Here is a 23,475-nt window from a genome sequence, read left to right on the forward strand (position 1 = left end):
CTGTTAACTTATTTCCTCCTTTTTGTGTATTCCCAGTTAACTGTTTCTCAGGCATGGATTTTCAGCTGTGCATGTTATCAAGTCACTCCTTTCGCATTACTGTTTTGATAGTACTTTACTACTCTACTTTAACTTTGTCTCGTTTTTCTTTCACTGAAGGTTTCAAATAAACATTTTTCTCTGGTAAGAGAGTTTAGAATTCGAGCTTCTCAGGTTCTCCCTTTTCATATGAGTTCCCATATCAACGCAAGTGTATAACTTATGTTAAGCTTCATACTATACTTAGGTATCATCTTTTTAATACTTCTTTTTTTAAATCTGAAAATGCTTTGCCCTATTTAGAAGCATGAAGTGATGCTGTAGCTAAGCTGTATTGTTAGTCTAACGACAAGCCAGAACTAGAGTAATACTTGCTGTGTATTGTCCGCTGCCGTTGCCTGTTTCGATATTGCACAGTACCAATTGTTTCCAGCTTGCAGTTATTTCTTACGGCTCAGCCTGTGTAGCTGCCAAAACCGCTTCATGCCCAACCTGCCTTCTAGTAAGAGAGAGTTTAAAGAAATTATCTTCCTTTCCTTCAGTGTTTTGAAAGATGGAGATGCTTTAGATTATGATGCAGAATTTCCCTGGGGTGTTCAATTTGTATGTTGTGGTGAAGTGGCTGAACAATTGGTTTTAAACAGTGCAATGCTATGTTGTGCACGCTGAAGAAGAAAGACGACAGGACAGTACAGGTCACAGGCAAGAGAATTTCAGATAACTTAAGGGCAAAAAAACTTGAACCATTGAATACTTGTGGAATTTTGTGTCATCTAGATGCCTAGTATGTATTTTAATATTTCAGAAATATAAGTACTACTTGCAGTTCCCTATTACAACTCTGGTTTATTTCCATCAGTATTTTTAAACTGCAGTCAGAACAAGAAAAAGTGCTTTAAAATACTTGAGGGGAGAGAAATAGCACAGTGAGAAATCACAAAGCCTCTTTCTAATGCCCTCAGACCATTGCTGTGGGGTGTTAACTCTCATGCTGAGTGCTGTTTGCCTTAAGATGGTGTTTCAGCAAATACTACTAACTTTGCTAAATTTGTCAGTGTTCAATTAGATTTTATATTCAAAGCACTGTAAGTTTTGACCTTTCTTCAAGCTTTGCTTCTACTGTTGACTGACCCTGCAGTTCTGGTCATTTTAACTGAGCTGATGTTCATTTTCGGACATTTTCTCACTTAGTCAATGCCAGGAGTATTTGTTGCATTTGTCTTCTGGCTGTTCTGACCAATTCAGTTTGCTTTCTGCTGTAGTTTCTTGCTTTGGATTTACGTATTATATTAGTGCCTTTCTCATTGCAAGGTCAAAGGGTACTTCATTGAGAAAACGTGTGGATTGTCTCCTGTCACAAACTTAATTTAACCATCATTTACATTCTTGGAAGTACTCCATTTTTGATCCATTTCATTTATCTTAATACCTGCTTTTAAGTAAAACTTTGACAAATGATAGCAATGCATGGAATATATTTTAGCATAGTCTTTTGAAAATAATTTTCCTAAATATTAGTGTGAATTCTTGTCCAGACCAGACTCAAAATAATAGAGTTTTGAAATGTCAAAGCTAGTAAAACTATTACAAAGAAAAGGAATTTTGATTAATGGCCTGTGTATGTAGCTTAACATTTAAGTAAAGATTGCATTTCTGACTTTAGTGATTAGAAAAATTCAGCTAAAGCATTTCTCTATAGCTTCCTGCTGAATTAAGTTTTCTTTGTCTGGCCATAGCTGTGGGAAGAGCTCAGTGCAACACACCTCTGGAATTTTCCAGCTTTGTCCAGGATGCTGCTCGCACACCACTTGCAGCCATGAGCCCTCTCTCCTGGAGCATGCTGGCTTTCTGGGCTCAAGTGATGTTTTGTGTTAAAACTAAGTCAGTTTTCTGGGCTAAATACTTCTGTGGCAACCCACATTGAGAAGGGTTGTTTCAGTCTAAGTGAATCAGGAAACGGTGTGTTTGACAAGCCAGGGAAATGGCAGGATTGAAAAATCAAGATTCCATTCTGACAGCCATCAAGGTCATTCCTAAAAATACATAATTGAGAATTGCTGTCTTTTTTTTTTTTTTTAAAGCTTCCTGGTTTAACAACAAATCATGTACATTTGCAATCCAATATCAATCTCAATTATTTTTCTTTTTTTTTTTGCTTTTCAGTTTTTCCCACCATATGACTTGATTGTCATCCATCAGAATTTTTACAGGAATTTTATAATTAACTAGTGAGTGCTCTGATGAAGTCTGTGCTAAGAGTCAGTCAAAATATATACCGGCTTCCTGCCACATTACTTCATGTCCTAAATACTGGTGATGTCTTTGCTTGTCTGCGATTTGGTTCAAGGGACACAGAGAATCAACAGGGATGGATTTGCTATCTTAGCGAAAGGAAGGAACAAACTGCATAATGAATCTACAGTACATATGTGTACAGCATAATTGACAGTCAATCCCTCCAAGTTAAATGGGTTGCAGAGTGCTGCATTAACCTGATGTCCTTTTGAAAGTGATATGCCCAAGAAGGGGGTGTTATAATTCATATTGTGAATTCATATGTTACAATTCATATTTTGGTACTCAAGTTGAGACTGTGCAAAAGTTCTTGCAAGTACGCTGATGTTAAGGACTGTTCTTTTGCTGTTGTATGTGGTATTAAGCTATTTAGCAGGCCTAAACCAGTCTTCCTCTTCTCTCAGGAAATTCATTCATTTTATGTGAACAGATTTCATAAGGAGAATGCCATGCATGCATTCAATTTGCCAGTTTCTCTTCATATCATAATTCAGTGAGATTTTCTGATAACCTTTGTCGTACATCCATGAGTGTTTGTTCCTGTGGGGGAGGGTATTTGAAGCTGACAGCCCAGTCGGAGGCAGTTCGTTAATGGTTGGCTTGTTTGAGATGCAGCCCTGGACTTAACATCAGGAAATGCACTGCCGTTTCACGTCTCTGTAGAACTGAAACCAGGGAATCGACATTATGTATTCAAGAGCAAGAAAAATGCAATTTGCAGCAGGGTGTAATGCTATTTTTATGGTCCCAAGCATTCTTTCGTTTGCACTTTTGACTTAATATAGTCACAATACCTTGAAAGAGGGGTATACATAGAGGTGGGGTGTTTTTAAATTGCCTTTGTTGTTGTTTCTAGCTTATGTAAATGTATATATTCTGTAAGGATGAAAGGTGACCTGAAAAGAGGGTGTGTAAGAGAATTATTTTTTTTTTCATCCAAAAGATAGTTTTTCAGATACAAATGATGGGGGGGGGGAGAAGAGAAATTTTAAGTTTGTTCTCTCAAACTTTGGTTTTGTTCAAAGTTCTTACTTTCATAAGAGGTCTTACTTTTACCAGAATTGCTAATAAGCCAGTGGAGTGAAGTATATGCTAACAAAAGCAATGTTAAGTATTTTGATAAAAATCTCTCCTCCTGGCTGATCACACATGTACACACTCGGTGGTTATTTCATTAATTCTTCTGAGAGACTCCAGGACACTTCTCAAGAGCAGATCTACTTTTTTTATATTATTATTTGAAAATATATATAGATGTCCTTCTAATGTAAATCTTTTCAGGTCTACTTTATTTTTAAATTTTTATTTGCATATAAAATTTATCAAGTTAGGTTATAACAATAGTGTTTCTAGTGCTTCTAAAACCACCTTTAAAGTCTGCCTTGCATGATCTGTCAACTCAAAATATTACACTTGTGTCTCTTTTGTGGAGCCTGTGCAAATAAAATATCTTTAATTTGTCTACTTTTTATGGTGAAGTTCAAGGGAGAAGATAAGCCAATTTGATCATGACAATTTTTAAATACTGCTTAATACATTTATTTAAAATGAAAAAAGTTCTGTTATGATTGAAAGGGTGGGGAAAAAATGGCAAATCACAGTGTATGAAGCTGTAGAATTCATGTCAAAGTGTGAGTGCTTGAGAAACTTTAAATGATCTTGTTCATTTAAACAAGGAACTAAGAATTTGCTCAGGGAAGATGTAGGCTTTAAGTTGTATAAAACAGAATCAGAATGGTCATGAGAGATGACAAGAAGGTGTGTGTCTCAGGTATGATTTATAGAGTTAAATGCAATTCATATGCTTATGTGTAGAAAGTTATTTCCAGTATTGAGGTAACTCTGGGGAAAATTTTTTTAAGTCCAGTTAATTTCTCTGATCCTTCAAATTTACACACATACAAACATTATTTGATGGCAGTTTAATGTTGTCTATATTTGTTACCTTTTAAATAGCAACAACATGGGAAGAGCAAAGTATTTATTTGCAGGGCAAAAAGAAAGAATGTTCATAGTATTATAAACCAAAAAGTAGAAGGTAGTCTTCCTCAAATATTAAAAACGTGAATATTTTGTGTTCGTACTTGAAGTGCATTTTCTGTATTAACAAAATGTTTTATGAGATGATTTGGAGAAAAGTCTTTTTCTGTTAATCCCCCAAAAGTTAAGGTTGCGCCATTCTTGTGCAAGTAGGCAAATGCTTCTGCAGAAACACTTTGGAGGAGAAAAACATCAGAACAAATTAAACTCATGAGGATTTTTGCCATTTTTCATCAGTGATGATGTGACATGCCTTATGCTACAGGCAGAAGTTACCCTGTCATGATCAAGTTCATGGTGGTAATATGTAGATCTCTACATACAAGTGACCAAATACAGTTCAGGAGGGTTGTATAAAAAGATTGAAGCTTAAGAAGCAGCTGCACACACAGGCTAATAAAGCTAAGGAGAGCATTGCAAAGCATGTTGATATGGTGTACCTTTATTTAACTGATTGAGATGGGTTGACCCTGGCTGAACACCAGGTGCCCACCAAAGCTGTTCTATCACTCCTCCATCCTCAGCTGGACAGGGGAGAGAAAAAAAGAAAAAAAAAAATAACAAAAAGCTTGCGGGTCGAGATAAGGACAGGAGAGATCATTCACTAATTACCGTCACGGGCAAAACTGACTCAATTTGGGAAAATTAAGTCAATTTATTACAAATAAACCAGAGCAAGGTAATGAGAAATAAAACGAAATCTCAGAACACCTTCCCACCACCCCTCCCTTCTTCCCGGGCACAACTTCATTCCCGGATTTCACCACCAACCCCCCCCAGCGGCACAGGGGGACAGGGATGGGGTTTATGGTCATCACGTTATTTTCTGCCGCTTCATCTCCTCAGGGCGAGGGCTCATCACACTCTTCCCCTGCTCCAGCGTGGGGTCCCACCCATGGGAGACAGTCCTCCATGAACTCCTGCAATGTGGGCCATTCCCACAGGCTGCAGTTCTTCGCGAACTGCTCCAGCGTGGGTCCGTTCCACGGCGTGCAGTCCTTCAGGAGCACACTGCTCCAGCGTGAGTCCCCCACGGGGTCACAAGTCCTGCCAGAAAACCTGCTCCGTGGGCTCCTCTCTCCACAGATCCGCAGGTCCTGCCAGGAACCTGCTCCAGCACGGGCTTCCCACAGGGTCACAGCCTCCTTCGGGAACCCACCTGCTCCGGCGTGGGGTCCTCCCCGGGCTGCAGGTAGAGATCTGCTCCCCCGTGGACCTCCCTGGACTGCAGGGGGACAGCCTGCCTCACCAGGGTCTTCAGCACGGGCTGCAGGGGAATCCTTGCTCCGGCACCTGGAGCATCTCCTCCCCCTCCTTCTTCACTGACCTTGGTGTCCACAGGCTTGTTTCTCTTACATGTTCTCACTCCTCACTCTGGTGGCTGTTTCTCCCTGTCCCACTGGTTTTTTTTCCTTAAAAATGTTATTGCAGAGGGATTACCAGTATTGCTGATTGGCTCGGCCTTGGCCAGCAGTGGGTCCGTCCTAGAGCCGGCTGGTATGGGCTCTGGCGGACACAGGGGAAGCTTCCAGCAGCTTCTTACAGAAGCCACCCCTGTAACCCCCCCACTACCAAAACCTTGCCACACAAGACCAATACATTCCACCCCTCGCCTCTGTGCATTACATTTTTAAGAACTATCATTAAAATCCACATTCATCACACAAAATCTTCACTCACATCAACAAAAAAATTCCCCACACCAAAATCAAAATAATATCATCACAAAAGTGGACAATTTACACACCCAATCCACCCCTCGTCCCTTCACCACAATTACAACAATAAAAATTCCCTACTCGTCAAGCAGCTCTTAACTCTCTAGCTGCATTCAGTCCATGTTTTGCCCATTACCTCTCTCAATTACTATCCTTATCTCAAATTCCTCATATTGCCCAGGATGGCTGGTATGTGTACAAACAATACTGCTATGTTAACCCACTTTTAAAGTTGTAGTAGAAAGAAACAATTTCATGCTTGTAGACCCATGTATACAAACACACGCACAACGTTCGGGATTTATGGCAAGGTGCGTATGGGATATTGCATTGACAATTAGATTCTGAGGTACGCTTAATACAGTCTGAAGTCCACGACTGTCGTGTTCAAAAACTTGTAAAAATTGTACCCTGTATAAAGGAAATCACTCACTCTGCTACTATACTTGATCAATATTCTTCCTTCTCTTAGCCCTCCCCTTCCTTATCTTTTGCCAACAAGCTGCTGTAAGAAAATACTTCTGCATTTCTTTTGCTTCTGTCAATCCATGATAATGATAATCTTGAAGCTATTCTGCAGTGGCAACTTGCAGAACTTCAGTAAATTGTGGTTTTTGTCAGATAAATTGCATTGGTAAAAATTTTCTTGATCCCTAAAACCTTCATTTATCTTCCCATTAAAAATATATATATTCTCCAACTTCCATTCTTCCCCTTTAATCTGTAAAGCACAGCATATGATGTGGTTTCTTTGTTGATTTTAGAGATAATTTTTAGCCTGTCAAAGACCTTCTGTCTCAACAACTTTGAAACAAAGATTTTTAAGTAGATGATAAAGTGCAGCTGCCAGATTAACAGACCTAAGAAACTGGAAGGGGAGGATCTCACAGATGGTTCTAATAAAACTCGGCAAACAGCAAAGGAGTTGGGGGGGTGGTGGGAGTGGATTGAAATTCAGATGGTAATCCCAGTGCAAGTTTTGGGTTTAGTTTGTGAAAGAAAGTTGCATAAACAGCCATTTGAGGGTTTGGGGTTGGGTGGGGTTTTTATTGTTGCTTTCAATTTTTCCTGTTGCTATGGTACTGCTGATTTTTCCTTCGCCCTGTATCCCTATGGCCCTGTTGCTACCTGAGGCTTGTATCGCTGTGCCAAGAGTCCCCCTAGAAAGCCACATTCAGATATTCATAAGATTTTTGTGAATGTGAAATACCAGTAAAAGCCTCCGTTTTCAATAACTGTTAAAAAAAAGAAAAATTTCTTATCTTAAAGCAAAGAACAGTAAAAATGATGCAGTAGCCTTCTGTTGCTTTATTGACAGGTGCTGCTGTTGTTCATGTCTTCTATTCCACATAGCCCTCCCTCACAGGACTGTATAGCTCTTTGTGAATTTAGTAAGTTCCTTTTGGCTAAGCTTGAAGCTCGCTTCCAAGCTTTAATAAAACATGTGTTTCTTATAGATTAAAGAAGTTTGTACTACATAATTCATTCATAAGTATGGATGACTAGTAGTACCTTCTGTCTTCGTTCTGCTAACTTTCTCCTCTTATTAAAGAATATTAGATCTGTAATATTAGGCTAAAAATTAATGAATAAAAATTGCAGTAGGAAAGATGCAGCTAAGGGCCTGGATAATAGTCCCTGATGGTCTCAGAATTCAATCACTAGTTCTTCTTGCCGTGACCGTTTCGGGGTCTTTGGTGGGAGGATGAGGGTAGTTGTTTTTTGGTTTTGACCATTTCAATTCAGACATGCCACTTTAAATATCTTGAGCTTTGGCTTTTCATCATGGTAGCGCATGGCAAGGTATTTAATTTGATAAAAGAAAAGATGTTCCCAATGAACGTACCGAAGATGATACCACTTCCAGGTACAATTGGCAGGTTTGTGTTCTAGAAAGTCAGTTTTATTACAGTGAATTGTTTCCAGCTTCTTAGGATGGCTGTAAGATATAGTATTTTCTGTTCTGTTCAGGGTCGGCTAGATGGAGTCACAGAATGGCAGGTAGATGTATATTCAGAGTTTGGTTTTAACCTGTCCCTGGATGATCAGACTACAAGAAAGATAGCTAGCTGCTCTTCTGGGCAGGGACGCTTATTTTCACCTCATTTCCAGAACCAAAGCAATTAATGCCTTTATTTTTCTTCCTCCTTTTGCTAATCTTTCCTTTCTTCAATGAAAGGAATAGTGTTCTGAGAGCACATAGACTTTTAGCCTACATGGTAGCCCTTTGGGATGTGTCTTCATCTCGTGGTATCAAAAGCCTTTTAAATCAGTAGTTCAGGAGTAGCAAATCCTTCAAATGTGTGAGTAACAGATACTTGTTCTTAAGAGTCCTTAAGCATGAGCAAGTCATTGAGGTAATACTTCCTTTCTCTCCATGAATCAGTTCTATTTTAAACTATATTCATGCTACGTTTAATATTTTAAAAAGTAAAAAAACTTTTTACTTTTAAATTCCCTTTTTCTGAGTTTTCTCCTGTATATCTATGAATTTGTATTAAAAACATAAATATATCTGGAAAGGAAGGCACATTGCCTGTACTGATTCATTCCCTTTATCTCCTTTAAGAGTGCATGTAGTCTGTTTACAGCATTTCTTCACCCAAGGAGGCAATTTTGAAGTGAAGAAGTTAGTAGTCTCCGAAAACAGAATGCATCTCTCTTTACTACCTGATCAACCGTTAGGTAATGCCACTTTAAAATGCCATCACTTGAGCAGCCTATCTACATGCACAGTAATAATAACTAACTGCAGTATCCCCTTGTACTTCAGAGGGAGCTCTGGAAATTCGTGTCTTCAGATCAGTATTTTCTGTGCCAGGTGATTGTTGCAGCCTCTTTGGCAAAGCTGTCACACAGTCGTTATGTGCGGGAGGCCTGTGAATTTCGTTGAAGGTAATCCCATGGTTTAATGAAATTATTTGGTTGTTGATATTGACCCTCTGATATTGTGTTATGCTTTGCTGATACAGTCAATTTGGAAATAATCAGTTTCCTCTCTTTTTACTGTATCACACAAAGAGGATAACCTAACATGCATATTTATAATTATGTATTTTTACAGGTTTTTGTGTCCAAGATATCAACATGCTGATACATTAAACAGCATAAATGTTGCCAGAATCCTACTAGCTTGGCAAATCTGATAGCCATCTGAAAGCCAAGAGCAGTTCTTAGGATAAAAGTCAGGCAATGTACAGAATCACTAGTCATTCACAGCCCATGAAGAGTTCACTTGCAGTCAACATTAATAGGAAAAATATTTTCCAAATCATGGCTTTGTTTCCTTGTGGATTTGCCTTAGTTTTTGCCTCCTTACACAGTCAGCAATCATAACTTGTATGGTGGTTTTTGAAATGTAGACTTCCTGTTACTAATCTTGTAATTAGGTGCCCTTTTATTCATGGGCTGTCACTCAGATTGACAGGACAGATAGCTCCCAGCGTTGGCAGTTGCTAGAAAGTAGGGGATGTTTTGCAGAAATGGCTTGTGATTCATTTGTTTAGCATTCCTCGCTCTTTGTTTTGTGAGGACAGCTTGTATGGGACTGAGTCACATGGCAGCTCTTTTCATACTGAGTTTCTACTGCCTGCAGCCTCTGCGGAAAGCCAAGGGAAACAATGAAGAGAAGGATTTATCCATGTCTTCATTCACTCCATCCGTGTTGATTGTCTAATAAGAGCAGCAGCTAAAAGAAAGGATTTCATGTCATCTTTATCAATTAACTTAAAATGTTGTAAATTATTCTATAGTACTGAGCACTGAAACATAAGTAAATATTATAGAGTGGTCAGGGTTTGTGCCACAGTTTGATTGTTTTCAAGTGGTAAATTGCATTTTTTAAGTCAGCGTGCTGTTTGTGAGTACGTTAACAAGTTTATATGTGATCTCCATACTACTCGTTGACTTAGCTATCTTTTAATATGCAATATGCTTATGTTGGAGATAAAATGTTTTCTGTGGCACCTATAAAATATAATGTAATGGCAGCTTTAAAAAACACCTAAATGTTCCTCATGAGCCATGGGAACACCTGATTTATATAAAGGTGTGGTAGTGAATCTGTGCCATCTCCAGCTGTGCCAGAGCTGTTGGAGTGCAATTCTGCAAGGAAGGGCAAGGGGCAAGCAAACCCCTTCACTACTATTGTGCAAAACCCGCAGAATTTTAGGACAGAAGTTAAAATGCCTGCATGCAACTTCCATTAGGAAATGGATGTAAATGTTGGTATTTTATTATAATATTCTAGCTTATCTACATTTGAAGGAGCACAGTTAGAAATGTAATCACATTTGGGTTTGTTAAGGTTTTGTTAGTTTTGTTTTTAGTTTAGGTAAGTTTCTGGGATAATAGTCCTGGAAACAGGAAAAACTAACACATCTCTATAGAGATGTGCTCAGAGGGTGTCTACAATTTGAGAACACATACTGCAGGCTGGTGGAGCCGTGGCCACCTGAAGTACTAAAGGAGGAGAAATCTAGCAAGCTTCTTTAAATTGAGCATGCTGCCTAAATCCACAAAGTTCCAATTCCCTTGCTCTTCTAGCCAGAAAAAAAATATTCTGGAAGGGGTTAAAATTTTACACAATCACATTGCCTTATTGAGAGACTTTAAATATATGTTTGTGCCATGAAGCATTTGCTGATTTCTCTGTTCTTCAGGGCTGTTTTTTCTTAATTCAAATAACTCTATACTGTGCAAAAAGAATTGCTGCCGAGTGAGGTTCTCAGACCACTGAGGACTGTGGTATCCTGTCACCAGTCTTTCTGGAGCCTTTGCAGAGCTCTGTTCTCCTTTCTGTTCTTCCTCTACATTGTATTTCTGGTTAATCCCACCTGCGAAAGCAAATTGGTTGGTAACTCTCAGACAGGGTGGGAGGAGAACATTAAATCTTCTCCATCCAGAGTAAGCTTTTGACTTACCTCCAATATCTCCATTTAGATGATGAGCCACAAGTTGAAATTTCAAGGCTAAATTAGTGGCTATTCCTTTAACTGTCTTCAGTAGGAGGGTATTCACCCTTCTCATTAATTACTTTATGCACATAATTTGTGTTTTCTGTTATGATGACTTTCCTCATCTCACCTGTTGCTGCTCATCTGCGAAGCTATTTCAGTATCTTCCTTTCAAATGCCCTAAAAAAATGTTTTTGTTGTGATAACTGTTGTTAAGGCATTTTGCTTATGCTGCTCAGCAGTTGATGGTTTTGCTTGTCATGCTCATCAGTGCTGTCTTGCTATTGTACAGTCTGTGTATGCTCACCCGACTGTAATTCTTTTCACAGAAGTTATAAAGCCCTCTGCTCCATGTTAGTTGTGGCTTTCATAATACAAATAATTTCTGTGAGCATTTCTGTTTACTTTCTTTCCACCAACTTTGTCATCCACAAATATGTTCATACTTGAAGTCATGGAAGCAGAATACCAGGGGGAAGTGGGGGGAGGGAGAAAAAAAAGCCAACCCACAAACAAAAACAAAAAACTAGACCATATTGTCTCCTTGAATAACTCAGAAGACCTCTGGGAGTGTTAAAGGCACAGCCTTGACACTGTCAGAAAACCAACAAATTCTTCTCTGCTGTTTTATCAGGAGATGAGAATGCCTGTAAATGTCTGTGTTCATTTATGCTGGATTAGGGTGCAGGGTATTTATTTGAGTAATTTACTGCAATTAAGGTCTAACCACCATGAACTGCTTATAGTGACATAAACCTGTGTGCTTGCGTTCTGTTAAAACATATGTAGCTAGTTTTCTTCATTTTTTTTCCTAGCTCACTCTTTATACTTTGTTTGGAAATTGTAAGTAAAAATAAGGAAATTGCTACGATTGCCTGTTCCTTTTACCAAGAAAAGTCCTTAATTATACCAGCTAGCTTCTACAGGCTGTTCTTCAGTGTGTGCACTCCAACCCATGCTTTTATTGCAATGCTAGTAGTGTGGCTATATAACAGATAAAATTAAAAGATGGCTGCAACAATATGCTCCTGGGGTTCAGAAAAGAAATCTGAACACCAAGGAAGAGGATAAAAATCTGGTGTGTCAGCTATGCAGCCAGAATTCTGAAAAGAATTCAAGTGTCTTCCTATGCGGTTCTTGTAGCATTTAAGAGATCACGACGTTGTTAAAGAAGGCAAATTAACAATAAATCACATTTGAAATTTGTTTGAAATAACATCATTGTCTGTCTTTCACAGAAAATGTTGCTGTCCTGACCAGTAGTCATGAAGAGAAGAGGGTGAAGCGAATTTGTCTGGAGAAGTAGGAAGTTTTGAAATTTTCAGTGGGATTTATTGCCAGTAGCTGCAGAAGGTTTTGCAAAGCCAACCGTTGACATTAGAATGGATGGAATGCCTCAAACTTAAGCGGTAACTAATTTTTTTGATATCTTATTTATTTCCCTAATACAGTATCATAAGATAGTTTGTATGGATAGTAGAGGATATTGTTTTACTACTACCAGAGTTTAGAGTAATCTTACAACAGCCAAACATCGGACAAATCTGTAATTTTGTGAGTCCCGTTTATTAGCAAGAAGTTGGAATTTTAGTATCTAATGGCTTACTTTGTAGTTGAAGTCTTCCTGAGGCTTCATCCTATCTCTTCATTATTGAAAAACAAAATAAGATTTTGCTATTACTCTGTTAGTAACGGTCTTCCTACCAAACGCCTAGCAAAACTGCAGTTTGGAACGAATTGTAGAAGCATGTATGTACATGGGTTTAGTTATGTAGTAAGTAATTTGTGTGACTTATGAAACATATGAAAAGACACACTTATATAGTACCCTATGAAGGTTGCTAATAATCAACACTTCCTTGAAAAATCTATTTTCTTTTTCCATTTTCTGTTCTTTGCTATTCTTACTTGCTCATCCTGTTCTCTGCCCTTCATCCATTCATAATTGGGTATGAGACATCTAAAGTACTTTTATCTTATACTTGAGACCTGTACTATGTCTTTACCAGGTCAATGTACTAGTCAGGAATACAAAAATGTGCTACTTTAAAAAGTGGGAGTGGAAAGACGCTAGCTTCTCCTTTTGTCCAAGCTATCCAGTTGTAGGCTTTGTCCCTTTGTAAAGTGGGTGCAGTGTAACCAGTCACTAAAAACAGGTGCTTTACAGGAAAGGAGGAATTAACACACCTTTAGTAGACCAAGATGATGTTTCATTGTCTTTTGAGAGAAGAGAATAAAAGAAGGTCTTCATGCCCTTCTCAAAGCCTGGCTGAACCTGTGTACAATGGAATTTTCCCTAGTTTGGTTACACTGATGGAAAACGGTAATGAAACTGCATATATCAAAAATGACTTATCGCCACATTTCCTCCATTTGACATGAACAAAAAAAAGCGCAAATCTGTATGTGTTGTGGTTTTGTTTGCTAAAATTTCAATAATGTTAAGAATTCCGATTTTCAGACATTTATAATGGTTTTTTCTTATGCTACCCTCTGTTCTTGAGAGGGAGAGGGAACAGGTCTGATGGTATTTTTACATGGCTTTTGGTATAAAAATTAGTACTGCATTTCTGAACCTTACAAGTACAGCTGTTCTCCTTTACCAGTCCAGGTAAAGTATTTCGTCCACCCGTGTATCATAGGCAGTGTCAAAACTTCAATGGGAGAACTGTTAGTGCCTTAGAATAATTCTATCCCAATTTCTGCGAGAGTTAAAGGCAGGATTTTAGAAACTATTCAGCATTAATATAACAGTTCCTGTCTGAAATCCACATTAAGGCTCCTTGTATCTCTTGTGAGAGAACAGTCACGCCAGCACTTAGGAGCCTCTCAACGGAAAACTTATGGCATGGCCAATGCATCAGTTGGTCGATAGGCTGGTGGAGTTTTTCCCTGATTTCCCATCTTTACAAGTTGTCTGGTTTGTTGCAAGAGTTGCTTGCGTACTTTATTTATTTCTCCAACGGTATTGGCAAGAAGGGAGGGCTTGCAGATTCCATTCATCTGCAGTGGTGGCAAACAAAGCTCGAAAAGTACTTATAAGAAAAATGGTTTTCTTCTTTCAAAAGGTTTTTGAACTTACTGTGCTCCTTTTAATGGTTTTTCTCTGTTCTTCTTACCTTTGTGGTCCTTCCTTTTTGAATGTGTGCACATATACTTGGAGATCTCTAATTCACTGATATGTCTAATGAGAACAAGAGGAAAAGACAGTTCCAATTCTCATGTCTGTCTTTTGCAAAAGCTGTGGAGCTGGGGCACCTTAGTGTGCTTTCCCCTTTCTGAGACACTTTAGAGCCCAGAAATATTAGCACAAGTTAAAAAGCAATACTAATCACAAACTCTTGCTCATTCTTTCTAAGGAAAAATGTACCACCTTGGAATGTCTTTATTCAGCAGGTTAGGAGAAGATACAAATAGTTTACAGTCATCATCATTTTAGAGAAAAAATTGTTAGAAAACTGGAAGGTGATGTTTTGGTTTTTACCTTGTACATTGCTGCCTGGCAGAGCAACTTTTTCTTTATGTATCCAGCCTTTGTCAAAACCGCACTAACTGTAGATCTACCAGGGATAATGGCTTCAGCTGAGGAAATAGGTTTCCCTAATTGTTGCTGTATTCAAATTACTATTATTTAGCTGATAAAAGTGACAATCGGTGGCCCTGGAACAGGAATACCAATGCTATGTGATAGATTTCTCTGCTGGCACAGGAAGATCTTAATAGGCTGAACATCAGGAGGTTTGTGTAGTTTGGGGAAGTGCTGGGTGAGTTGAGCAGGAGGAGGCCTGGGAAGAGCCAGAGGTTGCTGTTTTGGGCAGATCTCCTTTTTGCTGGAGGTGCTCTGGAGTGGCCTAAATGGGAACTGATTAAGGATGCCACATGAACAGATTCTTTCTGAGAACAGCTGGAGGATGTTGCATGGGAGGTGCTCTTGGCTCAGGGTTTTTAAATGGGAGGGTTTTCTGTCATCTTGAGAACACATTTTTTCCGCTTGACTCACTTGAGTGAAATCTAAATGAATGATAAAATTTCTAAAAGTAATGTTGAATTGGTTAGAGTAATAAAAAAATTCATTTATCATCAGGAAGGAAGAGCAAAATAAGGGGAAAGATTCAGTGAAGAGGAAGTCACCACCTTCTCAATAACAATGGAAGGTTGTAGGCAGCTGAACACACCTCTGTTCAACAGCCTGCCTGGTTCTCCAGTCACACAGTAATATATCATCGAAGAGAATTTTTCTGAAACTATTATCAACCTCCTCTCCCACATGCAGTACCCACACACATTTCTGTAGGGACACTTTCCATTGAAAAGGACGTTACACTATTGAATGTGTTTGCATAGGTTAACTCATCATAGAGAATGCAAGCCTATGTCTGCATGAAAGGAAGCTGCCCACTAATTCCTGCAGAACCCATTTTTTTTCCCAGGAACAACACCAGCCTTTGTTTCTTCTCTTTGGCTTGGCACGTAGAGCGAGGAAGGAACATAGAATACTGGCACTGAAGGCGAGTCTGGTGTGATTGATGTGTACTGTAGATAAAGCTAGGTACCTGCAGAAGACAGGGAGGGGCTATTGGCTTAAATGTATTTTTAAGATAACCAGAAAAATATTCCTTTAGTGATTTTACATCTCTATATTGCATTTCCTTTGTGCATTCCTGAACAGTTTGCCAAACTTCAACTGCTGTATCAATTACTTTGTACTTACAGTTTGAAAAGCATTGGGAGCACAGGCGCTGTGTTCTGTGTGCTTCTTGTCCAGAAGGCCGGCTGCCTTCCCCATCAGTGTTGTAGGAATCACAGAATTATATCACTAAACCAGGGAAGAGGTAGGGTGACATTTTAACTTCAATTACATATGAACAAAAGAAAGTCTCAAAACCCAAGATTTTTAGCTCTATCTCAAAAGTAGCTAAAGATACTAAATTCATGATGTTTGGGTTGAGGGGGTTAAGAAAAGACTTTATTCTTCCCTGGAGACCTGACTTGCTAGTTTTTCTGGTCCAGTCAGGCTTTTTCACTTGAGGTTTAAATGTCTGAAGGTGATGATTCAAAATGGAAACATTGACAGAGTAAGCAACAGTAACATCAAAATATTTATTAAATGTCCCTACATGCAATTGTTTCTGAAGGGCAATTCTGATTTTTCACTAGCTTGCATTAGTCTCCATTTTCACTTATGCTTATCTATGAAATCTGTCCCATCACAGGTATGTTAAAAATATTGTCCTTGTCGGTTCATCTGATAAAAGGAGGCTGATGCTTGTGTTTGTTAAATTCATGCTGGTGTGATGGCTGTCCCTGGAAACGTCAAATAAGCAGGACAGGCAAAACGGAAAAATCATCTCATAAATTTGTAAAGCTCCAAACCAGTACTGCTCTTCAAAATGAACAGGCTCCTGTATTTTACATCAAAACAACTCTGCTGCTGGGTACTGGAACTTCTAGCTGTTTTGTGACGGGATGGTAGGTTGCTTATTGTGGGAGCAGTGAATCTTCATTGATGGAGATAAGAGGCCTTGCTTATGGTGAGGTCTATAATTTTCAGTTGTTCCATGTTCGTAACAAATTCACCCCGCCTTAATTTCCATCATGTGAAACTAGTGTATGGTACTTGGTCATTTCATTTATCAGCTGTTCAGTTGGTGATAATTAGATTGTATTTTTCATGCTAGGTCCTTTAATTCTTCTCTAGCCTGTTATTATGTGAAGTGGTCTTGGCAAGAAACATATTCCCATTCTTTACAAAAAAAAGAACAAAAAAACACAACAGTACTGAACACATCTCAGATCCTGCTAATTAAGAAAATGATCGACTTCTAGGGTTGAAAAAGATAATCAACACAGTTGAACCTGCTGCAAGCAAGAATCATTTTATATGAATAAGTTTCTTAACGAGTTGGAAAAGTTTACGTATGTAGTTGCCATAAAAAGATTTTTTTTCTTTAAGTGCTGTCCAGATACTCAGGAGTTATAGCCTACAGTATTGGTGCTATTTTTTTGCTACAACCTGTAAATCAAAGTTGTTACATGTTACGAGTTTTTGGGTCTTTTTTTGGTAGCGAGGGAGGGTCCACAGGGGTGTCTCCAGTGAGAAGCTGCTAGAAGCTTCTCCAGCTCCAAGCCAGACCCGCTTGGCCCAGGCTGAGCCCCTCAGCAATGGCAGTAGCGCCTCTGGGAGAACGTATTTAAGAAGGGGAACCGGTAGTGAGTAGTGGGATTGGGATGCGAGAGGAACCCCTGTGCAGATACCAAGGTCAGGGAGGGAAGAGGGATGCCTGAAGAGGTTCCTGCAGCCCCTGCAGCCCGTGGTGAGACAGCAGGCTGTCCCCCCAAGCCCATGGAGGTGAGCGGGAGAGCGGATTCCCCCGAAGATGGCCGTGACTCCATGGGAAAGCCCGTGCTGGAGCAGTTTGTCACTGAAGATCGGCCCGTGGAAAGGATCAACGCCAGGGATGTTTGTGAGGAACCGCAGCCTGCGGAAAGGACTCACGTTGGAGAAGTTCATGGAGGACTGTCTCCCGTGGGAGGGACCCCATGCTGGAGCAGGGGACGAGTGAGGAGTCCTGCCCCTGAGGAGGAAGGAGCGGCAGAGACAACATGCGAGGAACCAACCCCGGCCCCCCTCCCCTGTTCCCCTGCGCCGCTGCAGGGAGAAGGTGGAGAGAACCGGGAGTGGAGTTGAGGCAGGCAGGAGGGAGGGCTGGGGGGAGAGTGTTCTCAGGTTTGGGTTTACTTCCTAATATCCTTGTTTTGTTTTGATTTGTAGTAAATGAAATTGATTTCGTTTCCTCCCCAAGTTGAACCTGTCTTTTGCCCCTGACCATAAGTGGGAAGCAATCCTTCCCAGTCCTTATCTTGACCCACAAGCTTTTCTTCATATTTTCTCCTCATCCCACTGTGGCCGGGGGGAGTGAGCGAGCGGCTGCGTGGTACTTTGTTACCAGCTGGGCTGAGACCACGACATTACATTAGCTCCATACTCTCCCTATTAGGAAACGGCATATAGCCAGTTATGTAAATATCATCCTTCTGGCCTGTGTATTAATATTAAGAGCAGAGTAGGGGAATGAGAGAACAGAAAGCAGCCACATCTAAAAATATACCTGAGCGACAGAAGTAAGATAGCAGCACTGCACGCTATGTTAAGGGAAGGTGTCTTCACTTCTTGCAGCACAGCCGTTTCCTTAATGCAGTCACCTAGGCATGCATTTGAAACACTGGAAGCTGCTTGTGTTTCATGCAGCACAGGTAGTCCCACTGTCCCCAGGTTCTGGGCAGAGTCAGGTTCCCCCTGTATACTACAGCGTCCACCTCATACAGCGGGTAGCTTCAGCAGCATCTCTTATCTCACCTTTTAACACAAAATAATAGGAATATTGGAGGCTTCTCAGGTTCAAAGGGTTTCTCGGCAATTAATCCAGAATGCAACTTTTCCTTTCGAACATGAATTTCCTCAACTCTCTTCAGTATAAGTCTGGAAATGCTTTCAGAAACAATTGCTGATTATGCATAGTCTTTCTTCCTTTGTTCTTACAAAGCAGGTTTTTTTCAGCCCAATCATCACTATCTTGAATATGAACATTAGCATATATATATATTAAGCAAAAACGCTTCATAAGTGAATAGGTAGGGATTTTAATAGACTTCAAAATAATTCCAAAAATACCTGGCTTGCTTTCTTTTTCAGCCATGTCTTGAATTTCATTCTTTGTATGAGTTAACCTATTTTTTTGCTAAGCTTTTATTTTTATTCCATTACTTTCCATTTCTGGTAATAAAAATTCTGTGTATTCTTCAGAGTGAAACTGCAGGTTACACTTTAACTTGCACTGTTGTGGTGATACTATGTGATTTGTGTTACAGTGGCATTCCAAAGACATTTGACAAAATTCAGACTTTTCCTGCTGAAGGAGTATGTTGGACAGTGTGCAAACGTAATTGGGATTGTTTATTTTTCAATACCAGATAAGAAGGTGTCAGGACAAATAAAATACAAAATGAAGGATCTCTATTCCAGATTCTTTAGATTCTTGCCTCCCCACCCAGATTTTTTAAGAACACTCTAAGTATGCAACTGAGATACATGATGTTTTTCTTCTTTATAGCCCCACCCAAGATCTAACAATTATTGATTAGTTACGTTTCTTGTTGCACTGTGTCTCTACCAACATCTTCTGTGGTGTATCGCTGTTTTTACAAACATCTTTAGCAGGTTAAAATATTTCAAATTTTTCACAATAGATTTCTTGAATTAGTAACTAGAAATAAAAGTTGCAGGAGCTACCACTTGACAAAAAGCAGTGACAAAATGTTTTCTTCTCATCAGTGCAGCACTAACTAGCTGTGTAATCAGTCAGAGGGATTGAATCTGTCTAAAAATTCATATTTTCAGGGAAAGGACTGCTGAAAATAGAATTAGGAAAGACAACTTTCTCTTGTTCGTACTGACTTCCTCTTTCAAATCTGTTTTTTGCTGCAAATACAATTCAGGTACGTAACAATTTAAAAAAATTATTTCATTACAAGCAGAAGGAAGGATGTGTTTGCAGTTTTGCCTTCCAAACATTTCAGACTTCTTGAATGTTATCTCTGCCATCCTCTTTTGTAATAGTTTCAGAGTATATGCATTGGCAGTCAAACCAGTATATTTGACTTGGCATAGTACTGTTTGCTTTCAACATCCATATAAAGCTTACTTAGGAAGAAACACAAACCCACAAATTTTAAGATGGCATACTGTGAGAAATAAATGTGTATTACTACAGTAATGCCTATCGGAACATTTTGGGGGTTATTTTATTACATCAGTGTTGTGGCTTAAGTGTATTTAAGTTTAGGGCTTAAACTAAGTGAATTTAACAGGTATTAAATTAACAAAAAATTATGAGTTTGCCTTTTTAAGGGAAAAGACGTTTCTTCTGCAGCTAAGAAAGATAGCACCAAGCTCACTGAGGGGAAAAAATAATCCTTGCCTAACTGTATGACTGTGTGTTACTGATTCTCAAGACTTTAGCTGATAATATCCATTAAGCTTGATTTCAGTGATGGATACAAAAATTAACCTTGAATATCTGAGTGGTAGTGACATAGTTGAGTCTTGCATCAGTCAGTATTTGGTTAATTATCTAAGTATCACTGCAAAGAGAGCAGACTCCAGCTGGCTGTAATTAGGGCTGAATTGTTCCATGCCTTCAAGACAATTTATACATTCATGGGATCTGCAGCTTTCTGTTGTCCTCATTTCTTGTAACATAAAAGTATTTGTATCTCAAAGAATTAAAGGGGGGCACATACTAAGAGAGACTGCACAGATCTTATCAACATCCTTAGAGGTCTGACTGAGAAATATGCATTGCAAATCTAAAAAAAAAAAAGAAAAGGAAAAAACCCACCATGAATCATAGCCAAAAAGTGTTATTTCAGTTGATTAGAAGAAAAGGTGGATCTTTAGAAAGCACAGTGGGTTCTATAAAATCTGAAATCTGTGCTCTGTAAATCTTGGTCTTAATGAGAGACCACCAGTCTGTGTAGGAAGAAACTTGGATAGCAAATCAGGAGTGCATGTGACATAAAACAGTCAATGAAGATTCAGTAATTCAGTAGCTATGGGATACAGCACTGAAGGCGCGATATATCACATCCAATTTGTTGAAGTAAGGCTCCCTTTTTTTGTCCTTATGCTGCTGAATTACTAGCACTGCAGTACTGGCATTCGCTTTTATGGATGTCCTAGCTTCAGGAAACACTTCTCATCTTGCTTTCTCTCCTCAGCACTTGGGTCATCGTGACCTGTGCTCTGTGCAGCCTCTGTTGTTATCAGTCTTTATTTCCACTCATGATCAAGACTAGCAAGTTTTCAAATTATTACTCTTTTTGGGGAAGAAATAACCTTTTGTTTAGTTTGCATGTAAAGTTACACATTGGTATTTCAGGGGTATCCAATGTGGAAGGTATATGCCAGGAACTGTGAAAAAAAAAAAAAAAAAGGCGGGGGGGGGAAGGAGGCAGTTAAATGATTATTTTAAAAGCATCTGGAAATAGGCAATACCAGTCCATAGCCCCACATGAAGTACGCTAGCCTGTATCTTGAGAACGTGTAAAACAAGGTCACATCTTTTGTAATTTACCTGAGCCACTTAGAGTTCCCAAGGAAAACATTTGGCCCTAGGGAATCTGTTGGACAGAAGAATTGTGCTAATATGGCCCTTGCAGCAGAGGTGACTGCTCGGTAATTTTAAATGACTGAACTATTCATTTGAAAGGTATACTTGAACAGAATGGAAAGGTTTTATGCAACACCATAAGTCAATGTGAGCCCAAGAGCTTTAGAACAGTACCTGTCTGTAGGCCATGATGGCTACATAAAACTTGCTGTTCATCTACTGAAATCTCTCTGCTTCTTGGGGTGCAGAGGGTAATAGAGCTACAACAGCTACCTCAGTGCTGCTCCTGGCCATGCGGCATTGTCCCCTCTGTGGCTGAATGTTTGTTGCTTATTGCTTATCTTCGTGAGCCCATTCAACTTGCTGACCTGACAGAAAACGACTCTTCTTCCCCATCCACAGGTTGATTTGCTGCAGTTTGAAAGCTGAGTCTGTTCAGAGGTGTTACGAGAACAGCAGAGCCAGTACAAGAGAAGTGGTGAGGGTGCGTGAAGGTGAGCATCTTCAAGTGATTTTAGTTTACAGATGTCCTATAAGGGCCTAAAGGAAGTTAACAAAAACAATAGTGGATAGAGGAAGATGTACAAGTGAAATGCTGCCGCCTTCATTAAAGGCAAATTAAGTATTTTCTTAAGGAGTAATAGTTGCATGTGTCTTTTACTGATTACCTTCATATGGGTCTGTATTTTCTTTTCAGATTTAGATCTGTTCAAAGAGGCATCTCCAGCAGTGGCTGTGCAGGTATCTCTGAGCTACATTTAGAAAGTGTTTTTGCAATGTGGTCACATACTCAACTTTCTGCATATGAGCAATCATTCTTCAGTGTTGTGGCATTGTTCACTAGACAAACATAGGTAACTAGTGCATCAGAGCACTTTTAGTGTTGCAAATCTGAAGTATAGAATATACGCACAAGAAAATAAATTTTGTGTGCCAAAATAAACATTTTCAATTTTCTTCTGTGTACTTGATTATGTTATTAATAGAGAATTAATATGCATTTTGCTATTTAGACAAGAATGCTTTATTTACCAAACTGCTGCTGTGAAAGTTTATATTCTCTAAGCATAGAATTTAGAATCACAGATTCTGTTTATCGACTGAAACTAGGTCTCTTAATCCTCAGTATCTAGATAATTTCCTTGAAACTTTATTATGATGACTATGGAAAAACAGCTGAACAGATAAGTAACTGATATCCAAATCTGCATGTACATAGCTTTTTTGGCTCTAGCCATACACTACTGAATCACTTATACATGGTTTGATGTTAGTTAAGTCTGTTTAGTAACTAGCTGTGAGCAAAGGGAATTGATGAACGGTCCTCCCCGCATTATAGAATCATAGAATCGTTTAGGTTGGAAAAGACCTTTAAGATCGAGTCCAACCATTAACCTGGCACTGCCGAGTCCACCACTAAACCATGTCCCAAAGCACCACATGTACATGTCTTTTCAGTATCTCCAGGGATCGTGACTCCACCACTTCCCCAGCCAGCCCGTTCCAATGCTTGACAATCCTTTCGGTGAAAAATTTTTTCCTAATATCCAATGTAAACCTCCCCTGGTGCAACTTGAGGCCATTTCCTCTTGTCTTATTGCTTGTTACTTGGGAAAAGAGACCAGTGCCCACCTCACTACAGCCTCCCTTCATGTAGTTGTAGAGAGCGATAAGGTCTCCCCTCAGTCTTCTTTTCTCCAGACTAAACAACCCCAGTTCCCTCAGCCACTCATCATAAGACTTGTGCTCCAGGCCCCTCAACAACGTGGTTGCCCTTCTCTGGACACGCTCCAGCACCTCCATGTCTTTCCTGCAGTGAGGGGCCCAAAACTGAACACAGGACTCGAGGTGCGGCCTCACCAGTACCCAGTACAGGGGGACCATCGCCTCCCTGCTCCTGCTGGCCACACTCTTTCTGATACAGGCCAGGATGCTGTTGGCCGTCTTAGCCACCTGGGCACACTGCTGGCTCATATTCAGCTGACTGTTGACCAGTGCCCCCAGGTCTTTTTCTGCCAGGCAGCTTTCCAGCCCCTCTTCCCCAAGCCTGTAGCGCTGCATGGGGTTGTTGTGACCCAAGTGCAGGACCCGGCACTCGGCCTTGTTGAACCTCATACAGTTGGCCTCGGCCCATCGATCCAGCCTGTCCAGATCTCTCTGTAGAGCCTTCCTACCCTCAAGCAGATCAACCCTCCCTCCCAACTTGGTGTCATCTGCAAACTTACTGAGGGTGCACTTGATACCTTTGTCCAGATCATT

At 39.7% G+C, this 23,475-nt stretch overlaps 1 protein-coding gene across 4 annotated transcripts in view; it reads left to right on the plus strand.

The window, feature by feature from the left end:
- The window catches only part of PEAK1 (pseudopodium enriched atypical kinase 1), a 127,148-nt gene that overhangs the window by 41,675 nt on the left and 61,998 nt on the right, over positions 1-23,475 (plus strand). For 3 of the 4 annotated variants that reach the window (XM_049811456.1, XM_049811453.1, XM_049811455.1), the window contains exons 2-3: positions 12,286-12,456; positions 21,619-21,710. The gene's annotated coding sequence lies outside the window, so the exon portion shown is untranslated. Of the gene's footprint in view, positions 1-12,285; positions 12,457-21,618; positions 21,711-21,913; positions 21,958-23,475 lie in introns of all 4 variants that reach the window. The other variant, XM_049811454.1, reaches the window with a different exon arrangement.

The sequence above is a fragment of the Accipiter gentilis genome, chromosome 10, assembly GCF_929443795.1.
Source record: "Accipiter gentilis chromosome 10, bAccGen1.1, whole genome shotgun sequence".
NCBI classification, from domain to species: domain Eukaryota; kingdom Metazoa; phylum Chordata; class Aves; order Accipitriformes; family Accipitridae; genus Astur; species Astur gentilis.